Source organism: Bos javanicus, chromosome 16 (assembly GCF_032452875.1).
Source record: "Bos javanicus breed banteng chromosome 16, ARS-OSU_banteng_1.0, whole genome shotgun sequence".
Lineage (NCBI taxonomy): Eukaryota > Metazoa > Chordata > Mammalia > Artiodactyla > Bovidae > Bos > Bos javanicus.
This window is the reverse complement of record NC_083883.1, coordinates 13,902,018-13,918,568: the sequence shown is the minus strand read 5'-3', so window position 1 is coordinate 13,918,568 and position 16,551 is coordinate 13,902,018. Positions and strand designations below refer to the sequence as shown.

General features: G+C 35.8%; 1 long non-coding RNA gene across 2 annotated transcripts in view; it reads right to left on the bottom strand.

The window, feature by feature from the left end:
- LOC133227575 (uncharacterized) overlaps window positions 1-16,551 on the bottom strand; it is a 179,648-nt gene that overhangs the window by 48,617 nt on the left and 114,480 nt on the right. The window lies entirely within an intron of this gene.

The window sequence follows — 16,551 nt, the reverse complement described above, 5'->3', positions numbered from 1 at the left end:
TAGAATTCACCTGTGACTCCATCTGATCCCAGGCTTTTGTTTGTTGAAAGATTTTTGATTACAGCTTCAAGTTCCATGCTTGTGATGGGTCTGTTAATATTTTCTATTTCTTCCTGGTTCAGTTTTGGAAGGTTATACTTTTCTAAGAATGGTCCATTTTTCCAAGTTGTCCATTTTACTGGCTCACAGTAGTCTCTTATGATCTTTCACTTTTCTGTGTTACCTGTTGTGATTTCCCAATTTTCATTTCTAATTTTATTGATGTGATTCTTCTCCCTTTTTTTCTTGATGAGTCTGGCAAACAGTCTGTCTACTTTATTTACCTTCTCAAAGAACCACTTGTTAGTTTTGCTGATTTTTGTTAAGGTCTCCTTTATTTCTTTTTCATTTATTTCTGCTCTAATTTATGATTTCTTTCCTTCTACTAACTTTGGGATTCTTCTTTTTCTAGTTGCTTTAAGTGTATGGATAGGTTGTTTATTTGATGTTACTCTTGTTTCTTGAAGTAGGCTTGTATTGCTGTGAACCTCCCTTTTAGCACTGCTTTTACCGAATTCCATAGGTTTTAGGGGCTTGTGTTTTCATTTTCATTTGTTTCTATGCATATTTTTATTTTCTTTTTGATTTCCTCCATAATCTGTTGATTATTCAGAATCATGTAGTTCACCCTCATTTCATTTACAGTCAGGAACCAGACAAGGGTATGTACTCTCACCACTACTATTCAACATAGTTTTAGAAGTCCTAGCCACAGCAATCAGAGAAGAAAAAGAAATAAAGGGAATCCAGATTGGAAAAAAAGAAGTAAAACTCTCACTGTTTGCAGATGACATGATACTCTATGTAGAAAATCCTTAAGAGACCACCAGAAAATTTCTAGAACTAATCAATGAATATAGTAAAGTTGCATGATATAAAACTAATACACAGGAATCCCTTCCATTCCTATACACTAACAATGAGAAAACAGAAAGAGAAATTAAGGTAACAATCCCATTAACCACTGCAATGAAAAGAATAAAATACTTAGGAATAAATTTACCTAAAGAAACAAAAGACCTATATATAGAAAACTATATACCATGTTCATGGACCAGAAGAATCAATAAGGTGAGAATCAGTATACTACCCAGAGCAATCTATTGACTCAATGCAATCCCTATCAAGCTACCAATGGTATTTTTCAGAGAACTAGAACAAATAATTTCACAATTTGTATGGAAATACAAAAAACCTCGAATAGCCAAAGCAATCTTGAGAAAGAATGGAGCTGGAGGAATCAACCTGCCTGACTTCAGGGTATACTACAAAGCTGTAGTCATCAAAACAGGATGGTACTGGCAAAGACAGAAATATAGATCACCTGAACAAAATAGAAAGCCCAGAGATAAATCCACACACCTATGGACACCTTATTTTTGACAAAGGAGGCAAGAATATACAATGGAGAAAAGACCACTTCTTTAACAAATGGTGCTGGGAAAACTGGTCAACCACTTGTAAAAGGATGAAACTAGAACAGTTTCTAATACCATACACAAAAATAAACTCAAAATGGATTAAAGATCTAAAACTATAAAAGTCCTAAAGGAAAACATAGGCAAAACACTCTCTGACACAAATCATAGCAGGATCCTCTATGACCTACCTCCCAGAGTAATGGAAATAAAAGCAAAATAAACTAATGGGACCTAATTAAACTTAAAAACTTTTGTACAACCAAGGAAACTAAAAGTAAGGTGAAAAGACAGCCTTCAGAATGGGAGAAAATAATAGCGAACAAAACAGCTGACAAAGAATTAATCTCCAAAATATACAAGCAGCTCATGCAGCTCAATACCAGAAAAATAAATGACCAAAGATTTATTGGTCATATAAATCTTGACCCATATAAAATTTGACCCATATATTGGGTCAAAGAACTAAACAGACATTTATCCAAAGAAGACATACAGATGGCTAACAAATGCATGAAAAGATGTTCAACATCACTCATTATCAGATAAATGCAAATCAAAACCACAATGAGGTACCATCTCATGCCAGTCAGAATGGCTGCCATCATTGTTTGTAATACAAACAATAAATGCTGGAGGGGGTGCAGAGAAAAGGGAACCCTCTTACACTGTTGGTGGGAATGCAAACTAGTACAGCCACTATGGAGAACAGTGTGGAAATTCCTTCAAAAACTGGAAATAGAAGTGCCATATGATTGAGCAATCCCACTGCTGGGCATACACACTGCTGCTGCTGCTGCTAAGTTGCTTCAGTCGTGTCCGACTCTGTGCGACCCCATAGACGGCAGCCCACTATGCTCCTCTGTCCCTGGGATTCTCCAGGCAAGAACACTGGAGTGGGTTGCCATTTCCTTCCCCAATGCATGAAAATGAAAAGTGAAAGTGAAGTTGCTCAGTCATGCCCAACTCTTAGCGACCCCATGGACTGCAGCCTACCAGGCTCCTCTGTCCATGGGATTTTCCAGGCAAGAGTACTGGAGTGGGGTGCCATTGCCTTCTCCATATACACTGAGGAAACCAGAATTGAAAGAGACACATGTACCTCAATGCTCACTGCAGCACTGTTTACAATAGCTACGACATGGCAGCAACCTAGATGTCCATCAGCAGATGAATGGATAAGGAAGTTGTGGTACATATACATAATGGAATACTACTCAGGTATAAAAATGAATGCATTTAAGTCAGTTCTAATGAGGTGGATGAAACTGGAGCCTAATATACATAGTGAAGTAGGCCAGAAAGAAAAACACCAATACAGTATACTAACATTCATATATGGAATTTAGAAAGATGGTAACAGAAACCCTATATGCAAGACAGGAAAAGAGACATAGATGTAAAGAACAGACTTTTGGACTATGTGGAAGGTGGGGGTTGGCTGATTTGAGAGAATAACATTGAAACATGTAGATTACCATATGTTAAATAGATGACCAAGTTCAATGCATGAAGCACGGCACTCAAAGCTGGTGCTCTGGGACAACCAAGAGGGATGGGTAGGGAGGGAGATGGGAGGGTGGTTCAGGATGTTGGGACACATGTACATCCATGGCTGATTCATGCTGACATATGGCAAAAACCACCACCATATTGTAAAGCAATTAGATTCCAATTAAAATTAAATACTTAATTTTTAAAAAGTCAGAGAAGGGCATGGCCTCTCACTCTAGTATTCTTGCCTGGAGAATTCCATGGACAGAGGAGCCTGGTGGGCTGCAGTCCACGCGGTCACAAAGAGTTGAACACGACTGAGCAACTAACACTCACATACACACACATGGAACAAAAATTAAAAAGAATAAAAAGTAATGAAACAAATCTGCAACTCCTATGCAACACAATTAAGAAACAAAGTTTGTGTCATGTGATTCTGAGGGAGAAAGATGTAAAAAGCTTATTTAAAGAAATAATGGCTGAAATCTTCCAAAACCTAGGGTAGGATTTGTACACCCAAGGTTATGAAGTTAATACATTATTTCAAAATTATAATTAAGATTTCTTTTCTTCAAGATACATTATAACAAAAATGTCTAAACTGAATTTAATGAAGCAAAAGATAAAAAAAATTCTCTAATACAAGGGAAGCTCCTTAAAGTTTTCAGTGGATTTCTCAGTAGAGACTTTATCAGGCCAGGAGAGATTAGGAGAATCTATTCAGGGAGTTTAAAGAAAAAAACTGCCAACCAACATCATTTCACCCAGCAAAGTTGTTTAAAAATGATCGCAAACTAAAGACTTGTCCAAACAAACAAAAGCTAAAGAAATCCATTATCATCAGACCACCTAAGAAATGCTTAAAAAGGGTTCTTTAAGCTGAAATGAAAGAATGCTAACTAGTAACATGACATCATATGAACATTAAAAACACACAGGTAAAGGCAAGTATATAGTCATATCTGAATATTATACTACAATAATATGGTGGTGTATTAATGGTGGTGTTTTCTAACATAAATTTAAAAGGACAGGAGCATTAAAAATAAGTATAGCTGTAATCCTTTGTTAATGAATATACAACTCAAAAAGATGGAACGTGTGACACCAAATACTAATAAACATGTGAAGAAAATAAAAGGTAGAGTTAAATTGTTATCAGCTTTAAAAGACTTACTTCCATAACATATTTCAAGTAAGTTTCAGGGTAGCTATGAAGTGAAATAGATGTTTTTCTGGAACTCTCTTGCTTTTTCCATGATCCAGCAGATGTTGGCAATTTGATCTCTGCTTCCTCTGCCTTTTCTAAAACCAGCTTGAACATCTGGAAGTTCACAGTTCATGTATTGCTGAAGCCTGGCTTGGAGAATTTTGAGCATTACTTTACTAGCGTGTGAGATGAGTGCAATTGTGCGATAGTTTGAGCATTCTTTGGCATTGTCTTTCTTTGGTATTGGAATGAAAACTGACATTTTCCAGTCCTGTAGCCACTGCTGAGTTTTCCAAATTTGCTGGCATATTGAGTGCAGCACTTTCACAGCATCATCTTTCAGGATTTGAAATAGCTCCACTGGAATCCCATCACCTCCAGTAGCTTTGTTCATAGTGATGCTATCTAAGGCTCACTTGACTTCACATTCCAGGATGTCTGGCTCTAGGTCAGTGATCACACCATCGTGATTATCTGGGTTGTGAAGATCTTTTTTGTACAGTTCTTCTGTGTATTCTTGCCACCTCTTCTTAATATCTTCTGCTTCTATTAGGTCCCTACCATTTCTGCCCGTTATCGAGCCCATCTTTGCATGAAATGTTCCCTTGGTATCTCTAATTTTCTTGAAGAGATCTCTAGTCTTTCCCATTCTGTTGTTTTCCTCTATTTCTTTGCACTGATTGCTACAGGGAGGCCTGGCGTGTTGTGATTCATGGGGTCGCAAAGAGTCAGACATGACTGAGTGACTGAACTGAACTGATAAAGTAAAAGCTTTCAGTAGACACACACAAGATAAACAGAAGGATGTACAACTATTGTTGTTGCTTAGTGACTCAGTCATGTCTGACTCTTTGTGACCCCAGCACACCAGGCTTCTCTGTCCATCATGAACTCCTGGAGCTTGCTCAAAATCATGTCCATTGAGTCGGTGATGCCATCTAACCACCTCATCCTCTGTTGTCCCCTTCTCCTCCTACCTTCAATCTTTCCCAGGATCAGGGTCTTTTCTAATGAGTCAGCTCTTCTCATTAGGTGGCCAAAGTATTGGAGCTTCAACTCTAGCATCAGTCCTTCTGATGAATATTCAGGGATGATTTCCTTTAGGATTGACTAGTTTGATCCCCTTGCAGTTCACGGGACTCTCAAGAGTCTTCTCCAACACCACAGTTCAAAAGCACCAATTCTCCACTATTCAGCCTTCTTTATAGTTTAGCTCTCACATCCATGCATGACTACTGGAAAAACCACAGCTTTGACTAGACAGACCTTTGTCAGCAAAGTAATGTCTCTGCTTTTTAATATGCTGTCTATGTTGGTCATAGCTTTCCTTCCAAGGAGCAAGTGTCTTTAATTTCATGGTTGCAGTCACCATCCGCAGTGATTTTGGAGCCCAAGAAAATAAAGTCTGTTACTCTTTCCATTGTTTCCCCATCTGTTCACCATGAAGTAATGGGACTGGATGCCATGATCTTTGTTTTTTGCTTGTCGAGTTTTAAGGCAGCTTTTTCTCTATAAAAGTTATCATTTACAAAACATTACAGCAAGAAAGGAAGAGGGGAATCACAAAACAGCCAGAAAACAATTACCTAGATGGTAGTAGCAAGTCCTTACCGATCAATAATTACTTTAAATATAAATGAATTCAATGATCCAACCAAAAGGGATAAAGGGACTGATGGATTTTAAAAAAATAAAGTCCAACATACGCTGCCTTATAATATGCTTTAACTGCAAGGACATAGAGAGGATCAAAGTAGTTTCCTTAAAAAACAAGAAATACAACTACCATATGACTCAGCAATTCCACTAGTAGGCATACAGTCTGAGAATATTGTAATTCGAAAGGACACATGTAGGGACTTCCCTGGTGGTCCAGTGGTTAAGAATTTGCCTTCCAATGCAGGGAATGAAGGTTCAATTCCTGGTTGGGGAACTAAGATCCCACCTGTCATGGAGTAACTAGGCCCATGTACTATAAGTACCAGATGCTCTGGGGTCCCACTTGATATACTAGACAGTTCCCTGACTGCAAGTGAAGATCCTGCACGGAACAAGGAAGATCCTCATGTGCAGCAATTAAGAATCAACAAAGCCAAATACACATGTAATTAAACACACACACACACACACATGTACCCCAATGTTCACTGAAGCACTATTTTCAATAGCCAAGACACTGAAGCAACCTAGGTGTCCACTGACAGATGAATAAGAAGTTATGATACATATACACAATGGAGCATTACTCAGTCATAAAAAAGGAATATAATTAGCTGTAGAGACCTGGATGGAACCAAAATCTGTCATATAGAGTGAAGTAAATCAGAAAGAGAAAAACAAATATTGTATATTAATGCATATATGTGGAAACAAGAGAAATAGTAGAGATGAACCTTGTTCTAAGGCTGGAATATAGACACAGACATAGAGAATGGACATGTTGATATGGAAAGGGGCAGGGTGGGAAGAGGAGGGCAGGAGAAACTGGGAGATATACACTTCCATGTGTAAAATAGATAGCTAATGGGAACCTGCACACAGGAAGCTCAGCTCAATGCTTTTTGATGACCTAGAGGGGTGGGATGGGGAGTGGAGTGGGAAGGAGGTCCAAGATGGAGAGAATATATCTATACATATAGCTGATTCACTTTACTATACAGCAGAAATCAACACAGCATTGTTGATTCACTTCATTGTACAGCAGAAACCAACACAAGCAATCATCCTCCAATTAAAAATAATTTTTTTTAAAAGGCCCAGCAGGTGCTACCTACAAGTACTTGTTTCAATTTCAAGGACACACAGAGGATCAAAGTAAATGGGTAGAAAAATTAATTCTATGTGAATAAAAACCAAAACAGAGCAGAAATAGCTATACTTGCACCAAACAAGATATATTTTATTCAAAATATATCAAAGTTTTGATATAACTATATATCAAAAATATAACTATATTTTATTCAAAATACATTCAAAAACTATAACAAGAGATAAAGAAGGTCAGTTTATAATTATAAAAGAGTCATATATGGATGTAAGAGTTGGATAATAATTAAGGCTTAGCAGAGAAGAACTGATGGCTTTAGATCAAATTGATCTGAGGCACATATATAGAATATTCCATCCAATGGGAGCAGAATTTACATTTTTCTGAAACAAACATGAAGCACTCTTCAGCATAGAACATATCTTGGGTCACAAAACAAGTCTCAGCAAATTTTAAAAGATTAAAATTTTACTAAGTATCTTTTCCAACCATATAGTATAAAATTAGAAATAGATAACAAGAGAAAAACTGAAAAATTCACAGATATGTGAAGATTAAACACTACACTCTTGAATAGCAAATGGGTCAAAGATGAAATCAAAAGGGAAATTAAAAAATATAATTAAACAAATAAAAATGGAAATACAATATACCAAACCTTATGAGATTCAGCAAAAGCATTGCTAAGAAAAAACTTTATAGTGATAAATTGCTACATTTAGAAAAAACAAAAATATATCAAATAAACAACCTTTCATTTCAAGAAATAAGAAAAACAAGAATAAATTAACTACGCTCAAATTTTAGAAGGAAAGAGATAATTAAAAACAGAGCAGAAATAAATAAAATAGGGACCAGAAAAAATACAAAAGTAAAAGAAAAGATAAACAAAATTGATGAATCTTTATCTAGACTTACCAAGAAAAAGAAAGGACTCAAATGAAATTATAAATATCAATAATAAGGGACACATTACAACTGATACCACAGAACTACAAAGAATCACACATGACTACCATGAACAATTAAACACCAAAAAATTGACCAGACTAGAAGAAACGGATAAACTCCTAGATAGATACAAACCACCAAAACTGAAGGTAGCTTGTTCCTTCTATTCATGAAGGAACAAAAAATATGAATAAACCGGTAACAAGAAAGGAGACTGTATGAGTAATCAAACACTCCCCCCCCCCCAAAAAAAAGAAAAGCTCAGGACCAGATGGTTTCCTAGGAGAATTCTACCAAACATTTGAAGAAGTGGTGGTGGTGGTGATTTAGTTGCTAAGGTGTGTGCTACTCTTGTGACCCCACGAACAGTGGCCCACCGGGCTCCTCATTTAAAGACGTAATGCCAATTCTTCTCAAACTTTCCCCCCAAAAATGAAGAGGATGTTACACTTCTAAACTCCTTTTATAAGGCTAGTATTATCCTAATATCAAAGCCAGATGGGAGAAAATAAAATCTATAAACAAACAGCACTGATAAATAGAGATGCAAAAATTCTCAACAAAATATTAGCAAACCCAATTTAACAACACATTAAAAAGATTATTCACCATTATCACATGGGATTTACTGTTGGGATGCAAGGATGATTCGACATTTATAAAACATGCTACACCACATTAATAGAATAAAAGACAAAAATCATATACTCATCTCAATAGATTCAGAAAAAATCATTTGACAAGTGTATAACATCTTTTCATGATAAAAATTCAAGAAATTGGGTAGAGAAGCAACATATCTCAACATAATAAAGGCCATATATGACAAACCCTCAGTCAGGATCACACACAATGGTGAAAAGCTGAAAACTCCAACCAGAAACAAGACAAAGATGTCCATTTTCACCAATCTTATACAATATAGCATTGGAAGTCCTAGTTAGAGCAATTAAATCATACAAAGAACTATAAGGTATCTGAATCAGAAAAGAAGTAAAAATATCTCTGGTTGCTGGTGACCTAATTTTGAAAATGCAAATTCTCAAGACAAGACCCAAAACACATCTAAAAGCAAATTCACTAAAGATTCAGAATACATGCATAAAAACAGACACAGAGACCAACAGAACAGAATCAAAACTCTAAAACTAAGTCCACATCTTTTGCTTTGGTCTGAAGAGTGTGTTTGGGTTTTTTCATAAGATGTTATGGTAAAACACAACCAAACTTTCTGGCCAGCCCAATACAAGATCAATAAACATTAGACAAGATAGCCAAGAATATTCAGCAGAGAAGGGCTAGTGTTTTCAATAAGTGGATTTGGGGAAAGAATATTTACATGCCAAAGAATGAAACTGAAACCCTAATTTATGTCACTTACAAAAATTAACTCAAAATGAATTAAGGACTTAAAGGGAAGACCTGAAACTGTAAAACTCTTAGAAGAAAACACAGGGAGAAAACTCTTTATTACAGGTATTGACAATGATTTTTTTAATATGACACCAAATGAACAAGCAATAAAAGCAAAAATCAACAAATGAGACTACATCAAAACAATAAGCTTCTGTATAGCAAAAGAAACAATCAAAATTAAAAGGCAACCTACTGAATGAGAAAATATATCCAACACACATAAGGAACTCATAAAACTCAGTAACAAAAATCTAACAATCAGATTAAAAAATGGGCAGAGCCCTTGAAGAGACATTTTCCCAAAGAAAACAAAGAAATGGTCAATAAGTACAAGAAAAAGAAGAGCTGCTCAACTTCACTAATTGTCAAGGAATTGTAGACCAAAATCACAATGAGATTTTAATCTCATACCTCTTGAATGGCTATTATCAAAGCAAGAGATAACAAATGCTAGCTAGGATGTGAAGAAAAGGGAAACTTGGTGACCTGTTGGTAGGAATATAAATCAGTGCAGCCATTATGGAAAACTGTATGGAAGTTCCCCAAAAAATTAAAAATAGAATTACCATATGATCCATCATTCCCCTTTTTGGTTGAAAAAGATGAAATCACCATATTGAAGAGAGAGCTGCATCCCCATGCTCACTGCAGCATTATTTACAATATCCAACACACGAAAATAAGTCAAGTGCCCACTGGCAGATAAATGGATAATGAAAAAGTGAGATGCACACACAAGCATGCAGACAGGCACACACACGTTGAAATGTTCTACTTCCATAAAAAAGAAGAAAATCCTGTCATTTGTGTCAACATGGATGAACCTTGAAGGTATCATGCTACGTATGAATAAGTCAAACAGGAAATACAACTACTATATGATCTCACTTATGTATAGAATCTAAAATCATCAAACTCACAAAGAGTTGAATGATTATTGCCAGAGGCTGAAAGGTGGGGTAAACTGGGACATGTTAGTCAAAGGATATAAACATTCAGTTATAAGATGATTAAGTTCAAGAGATATAATGTTCAGCATGGTAACTATACTTAACAATATAGTATTGTATAACACAAAATTTGTTATGAGAGTAGAGTTTAAATGTCTCACCATAACAGCAGCTACAAGATGGTAAATATGTGAAATGAAGGATATGTTGACCAACTTTACTGCAGTAAACATTTCACAATTTGATACATTTAAACATGTTAAATCACATTTACACGATACATGTAAACATGTTAAAACATGTTTAACATGTTAAGTCATGTTTAACATGTTAAATCATTTCAGTCGTGTCCAACCCTGTGAACTTACGGACTGTGGCCAGGCTCCTCTGTGCATGAGATTCTCCAGGCATAAATACTGGAGTGGGGTACCATGCACTTCTCCAAGGGAGCTTCCTGACCCATGGATCAAACCTGTATCTATTAGATCTCCTCCACTGGCAGGCAGGTTTTTTACCACTAGCACTGAAATGAGAACCTAAGTTCTTGTTTGTGGAGCTGAAGAATGAACTTCATGAACACACAAATACCCACAGTAGCAAGCAAATAAGATTTATTTTAAAGAACAGTACAAAGCTCTCAGCATAGACACTGAGATAAGGTGAAGTGTCTCTGAAAAGGTGGGACTTCCAGCACTTTATATCCTTAATAGGATTGATCTGTACATTTTTGGTTCGCTCCTGTCCTTGATATATGTTATTTCTAACCCATCAGTTTAAAATATTTAACTTGACATTTTTATGGCTTCTTTTGATCCCCAGTTTCTAAGTTTCCACAGACGTTGAGTCGTTACCCTGTGACTGGATCTTATGACGCCCTGGCCATTTTACAAAGCACCAGATATGGGCCAAAAGTTGATGGTCTATAAGTTGTTTTGCTTTTAGATAAGAGGGCCAAGAGTTAATGGTTATCCTGTCCTGGATCTAGGCATTTTATGATCTACCAGACCAAGGATGCATTCCTCTGAAAGTCAGTAACAAAGGGAATAGCTCTAGATTAATGGAGTGAGATGTTTATTGATAAAAAGATTGAGGTCTCAGAGTCCTACACTGACTGCCTAGCAATTTCTGTCTCAAGACCACCTGGGAAGCTCATGTCCTGAAGTAGATTAATTTAATTTAAAACTCAGAACGAAATGTCCCACTAGTACTTTTTGGTCGTCTCCCTGGGACTGATGACACAAGAAGCAATATTTGTAAGACTAGTTGTGAAGCACAAAGGATCAACACTGCAGTTTATCTTTCTTTTCTTCAGAGAAGCTGACATTTTTCATAGTTTAACCCTGTGGACTCTTTTTGGGGTTTTGTGGGGTTTTGTTGGCTTAAAAATAAATTCCATGCTTTAAGAAAGAATTCTGTAATGATGATCCACTTAGAATTTTTTTCAGCTCCTCTCCTAGTAAAATCTTCACACAGTCTTCTAGAATAAATCTATATCGATCACTCCCTTTGTGACTGAACCAAACTTGGGTCTACTCAGCCACATGCAATAAAGCCAAGCTACGACCCAGGGACATGGTGAACACAAGTGCAGTGTTTACTGAAGGCTCCAAAAGACTCAGACTTTCTAGTGGGGTCAGGGAAGAGTACGTCTGTCTGAAATACAGAGTACCTGCTTTTTGTTTACCGTCATTGTAAAATCAGGAGATAAAATTAAATCGGAAAATGTTTTGTCAGCCATAGAATCAGAATTAATGGGTTTTATCTTATAGGACAATATAAGTAAAAAAGGACATTAGTTTGATAAATTAACCTTCCCTGTTTTAAGGATGTTTCTACATTGCTGAGTAGTGATTAACAAAAGGAGCTGCACCTCAGTTTAAAGAATATATATGGGTAGCTTCTCATACTTTTATTCTCCTTTTCTAAACTCTTGCATAACTTCAACCTTACATCATTGATGTGTTCTGACATTTTGTAGATCGTCAACTACATTTTCATTAACTTTTGAGAACTGACAGACTTTCTCTGCATAAACCTAGAGTTTAACAAGTGGCCTCTTGTTCTTATTTTTATCTTGCCCAATTTATGTTGTTTTCATCAATTTCCATTACAGAGAATGATTTTTACTGAGTTTACTCACAAAGTCTGAACTCAAATTCTGTTTAGAGCCAATGGCTCTCTATTCACAGACTCTGATGACAAATTAAGATTTTGTACCTCTAAAAGCCTCACTATGCCTTGCCTATAAATACCATCTCAGGAAAGCTTACCTAAGATAGTTACCTTGGAGGTGAGTAATAGGATACCAACAATATAAGATTGGGAAATACCAATACATGTCTGAGGCATAAAAACATTTCCTTTTTCTCAAAAAAATGGTTTTCTTGGAAGTGAAACATGTTCTGGCAAGCAAATTATTAGCCTTGAGAACAGAAATTTAAAAAGAAACAAAATTAATGACCTTCATGTTTACTGTTTCAACTTTAAATATTAGCTAGAGAGAAATTATTGGCCTTAAGGATAAATGTTAACTGAGATACTGTTTCTTTTCAAGGATTATGAATGCTGCAAATTGTCCCATATAAAATGTAATAAATTTGTAATATTTACATTATTAAAGTGAGGGTGGAAACCAAATCAGCAAAACACAAACCATCATTTTAAATAGAGCCATACTAATTTAAAATAAGTTAAACTCCTACTAGATTTGGTAATCTTACAGCAAAGCATTTTTTGCATATTTTTATACTTCTTTCTATTTTAAGAACAGAGTCAGCAACCTAAAACAATTCAGAAGCCCTTAAACAAATCTTTTAGATTCTCAGCATTTAAATTTTGGACTCAATGCATTGCTACAAGGCTTTACTGTTTACCTCTTAATCCTTTATTGTTTAATAATCTTTCTTCACAGATGGTGACATGCAAATTATATTTTCCCAATGTAAATAGTGCTGGCAATGCAGATTTAAACCTGAATAAATCAGATTTGTTTTAGGTGGCAATGACAGTGAAGAGAAGGACACATGGAGATGCCAAACAAACTTCTTGTCTCACTCCACTCCTTATGGCCTTTTGGTTCCTAAGCAGGTGGGGATCATCCAAACAGATTGTATCTCAGTATTAACTCAATCTTATCAACTGTTGACATTAAATTAAGAGTGGATACTTGTCAATTCACATAGTTACTTTAAGATGTCTATGCCTGTACTGCTGTGAGTGAAAGGAAAACTGTTCCAATGTTGGCAGTTATATACTGTATTTTTAAAAAAAAAATGTTTCTTAATGAGCCATTAGCTCCTTTCCACTCCCCGGAGAGACAGGTAACCCCCTTCCCACCATAATCTGGAATTCCTCCTCCTGAGTTATAGTACCATCAAAGAAAAGCTATTCTCATTTAATTCAGTGATCATATTCAAATCATGCATACAATGGAAGGCTAGGATACAAAGTACCTGTTTAAAAAAATAAGAGATAAGAGGAGGGTTTGGCAAACTCATAGAACCAAAGCAGCTATAAAAAATATCTATAGCTCCTAAAGCAGTTACGGTGTAAATATCCTAAACAGTATTAAAAAGAATATACTTGGCACCTCAACCCACATTTCCACTCAAATGACTCTTTCAAATACTGTTTTGGCTTAATGAGCATTGGCAGGTGATTTTAGAGCTGATTTGGAAGCATGTTCTGAGTTAGAAGCGGAAAACTATCTCTCTTTAATTTCCCAAACATATTTTCAGCACAATGACTGAGATACTTTTTCTCTACATTATTTTTGGTGTTCAAGGATCATGGGTTAAATATAATCAGAAGCCCAAATAAAATATTTGATGGTGGTTTTCCAGACAGTTTTACATTCAAAGAATATATTTTGTATAGAATCAGAAGGTGCCAAATCAGGAAAACACTAGTTGTATGCCTTCAATAATTCCAGTTAGACAGACTTGGTTGGATAAGATCAGCAGGTAGAAAGACTCAAAATTAGTCACAAAGAAATAGGTAAAAACTTCTCAGGTCTACAAAAGCTATAACCTAAGCAAATAATTATCATCAAATATGGAGAATGGCAGAAGTCAAAGAGAAAGAAGAAATGCATAAATGCAGAACAGAGGAAAAAGAGATTTGATGTTAGATCAATATTCAAAGCCATGATGCTACAGCATGTCTTCAATTCAGTACATCTGGCAGGAAAGGATGGTCACTTGAAAGGTACCAATTCTCAGACTTTGGATTTTGATTAATTGTTCAACAGCAGTAATCCATTTCCATATTTTGTAAGCTTCCTGGGTGATTTTAAATTGCAGAGAGATTTGATAAATGTATATACTAGTAATCAACACCACAATCAATATATAGTATATTTCCATAATCTTAGATTTCACAACCCATGTACCACTTTCCATTCAATCAACCTGCTCTGTGGGCAACTCGCTCATTTCCATCACCACAGATTAACCTTGCTTGTTCTTGAACAAGGCATCTATAGTATATACTTCATGATGTCTGGATTCTTTCATCAACTTTCACGTTTTTAAAAATCATCTTTGTTTCTGTGTGTATCAGCAGTTCATTCTTTCTGTAACTGAGGATAAGTATACTATGATCTACCCATTCACTTCTTGGTGGACTTCTGACAAATTTCCAGTTTGGGGCTATTATGAACAAAGCTGGTCTGAACATTCTTCAGTAAGTCATTTTGTGGGCTTATACTCAACATTCACTTGGGTAAAATAAAAATGAATGAAATTATTGAGCACAGATAGGTGAATATTTAACTGAATAAATTTCCAATAGTTTTCCAAAGGAATTTACTACTTTATACCCCAACAATGGTGGAGAACTGTCCCAGTTGCTCCACAACACCAACATCCACATCAGTCTTTCATTTTAGCCATTCTAGACAGTGAAAATAGTGTTTCACTGTGGTTTTAATTTGCTTTCCTCGATGACCAATGTTGACAAGCAGAGTTTCTAAAAATGTAATTCCTAGACTAGCAATATCAGTATCATTAAGAAACATGTTAGAAAAGCAAAACTTATACTCCACCCTAGACCTAAAGATTCCAAAGCTTTGAAGCTGGAGCTCAGCAATATTTTAACAAAACCTCCAGGTGATTCTGGGCTTCCCAGGTGGCTCAGTGGGTGAAGAACCTGCCTGTAAATGCAGGAGATGCCAGACATATGGGTTTGACTGCAGGGTTGGGAATATCCCCTGGAGGGCACAGCAACCCACTCCAGTATTCTTGCCTGGAGAATCCCATGGACAGAGGAGCCTGGTGGGCTACAGTCCGTAGGTCACAGAGTCAGACACGACTGAAGCAACTGAACACAGCACAGCACCAGGTATTCTGGTCCATGATTTAATTAAATTGCTTAGGTGGTTTCTGGTTTCAAACTCTATAGTATAAAATATAGGTAAAAGTTAAATATCTTAATTTGATATTAATAGGAATGATTTAAAATGACAGAAAATTGTTGTCCTTACCTAGATTATTCCTATAAACAATACTGAAATAAACCAATCTGAATTTATTAAAAAATCTAATACCCATGTAAGTAGATTTCTTAAACATAAATCTCAAATAACTGCTTTGAATTCAAGGAATAAATTAAGGATGAAATTTTAAGAATATTATAATATCTCAAACATTGAGAGCCCTGAAAATACTATTATTTCTTCTATTTTAATGTTTTTCTTACCAATTAAAACATTTCTTTTTATTACACTATTATACAAAATATTTAGAAATCAGCACTTACAATAACTTTCAAGTGTCTTATGTATATGAGGCTGTGGCACAATAGTAGGCATATTACAACTTTAGCATTTACTTGAACCATTGTAAATCAGTCATGCATTGTTTCCAGTGTATTTTAGTATTTTTAAAAGTTGGCAAAATCCATTTAATTCATGTTTTGTAGAAAAGTCTAATTTCTTCATGGTTTCCCGAAAGCCACAAGGTCTTGGGTTCTTACTGTTCAATGGCGTCACATGTTATTTTACCCACCCTATTCTTTTATGTTCTACAACTCTTAAATACATGCCAATCTATGTGTGGAATTCATTTAACTGATTTTCCTAAAAACTGTTTGCAGCAGCTGATTTACATATATGACAAGTTTAGTGAAGCTTTATAGGAATACACTGCTCAAGGTAATTGATCCTCCTAAATAATAGACACTCTTACTCTGGAAAGTCTCTTATCCATGCCCAAACTGGAAATCTCTCAGCACCCACAATTCTAAAAAAAAAAAAAAAAACAGCCTCCTATTTTGTTGCAAGGCCTTTGTTTCCCCTTCACACCT